Genomic DNA, 1,093 nt, shown 5'->3' on the forward strand with positions numbered 1-1,093 from the left:
AAAAAAAAAAAAAAATCACTTTGACATTACTTCCCTATGTTACTTAATTTTTAAAATTTCCTTCGGGTCACTGACTTGAAGAAATATTCCTTAATTCTAACTTAACCTCTACCCTTTTTTTCAGGAAGCAGAAATGATGTTTAATTAATTGAGTTTTTTGAAAATATTGAAAGAATTAAAAGTGACTGTTTTGTCATTATTTAGTTACATTATGGGACCTCAAGTGAGGAACAACTGAAGATGGGCTTTTTTGGTTCCTGGTTGCTTTAACCATCTGCCTAGTCACTCGTGTGTGACCTGCTCAGTTAATTGTGGCATTGTTTCACAACTACATCCATTTGAATGGTCTCTTGAGATAACCTTTTGCTTCTAAAGGTAACGTCACAGTACATTACTAGGGGTCTCTTGAGAAATTGTCTAAAACTCTACTGAAACAGTAGCTGCTAGTGACATGTAGCTAAATTTGTTAACTGAAGTTAAAATTAAAAATTCTTTTCTTCAATCACACTTGCCAAGTTTCAGGTGTTCAGTAGCCATTGTGGCTAGTGGCTACTGTATTAGAGCAGATCTAGAATATTTCCATCATTGAATAAAAATTTTATAGAACAGCATTGGTCTAAAAAGATGAGTACACTATATCTAGTATGTCAGGCAGTTTTTAGAACATCAGCCTCATTCATTTTACTTCCCATGAATCCCTATGTAGAATTTGCTTTGTACGGTTGATTTTTAAAAAATTAATAGACTTTTTTTGGGAATGGTTTTTAGGTTTACAGAAAAATTGAGCAGAAGAAAGTACAGTTTCCGTATACCCTTTCACATATACCCTTATCCCCCTATTATTTACATCTTGCATTAGTATGATACTTTTGTTAAAATTCATGACCCAATATTGGTACATTATTATTAAGTCCATAGTTTAGGGTTTTCTCTGGTGCTGTATATTCTATGCTTTTTGACAGACGTGTACTGACATGGATCCATGATTATAGTATCACAGAAGAGTTTCACAGTCCTATAAATCTCTTGTACTCTACCTATTCATCCCTCTCTCCCTTTCCCTAGACTACTGGCAACCACAGGTCTTATTTTT

At 33.8% G+C, this 1,093-nt stretch overlaps 1 protein-coding gene across 5 annotated transcripts in view; it reads left to right on the plus strand.

Moving 5' to 3' along the window:
* The window catches only part of TXLNG (taxilin gamma), a 59,727-nt gene that overhangs the window by 3,545 nt on the left and 55,089 nt on the right, over positions 1 to 1,093 (plus strand). The window contains exon 2 of one of the 5 annotated variants that reach the window (XM_037741678.1): positions 205 to 375. The exons of the other annotated variants lie outside the window; for them this stretch is intronic. The gene's annotated coding sequence lies outside the window, so the exon portion shown is untranslated. The remainder of the gene's footprint in view (positions 1 to 204; positions 376 to 1,093) is intronic. 5 annotated transcript variants of the gene reach the window in all.

The sequence above is a fragment of the Cebus imitator genome, unplaced genomic scaffold (assembly GCF_001604975.1).
Source record: "Cebus imitator isolate Cc_AM_T3 unplaced genomic scaffold, Cebus_imitator-1.0 Scaffold103, whole genome shotgun sequence".
In the NCBI taxonomy this organism is placed as follows: Eukaryota; Metazoa; Chordata; class Mammalia; order Primates; family Cebidae; genus Cebus; species Cebus imitator.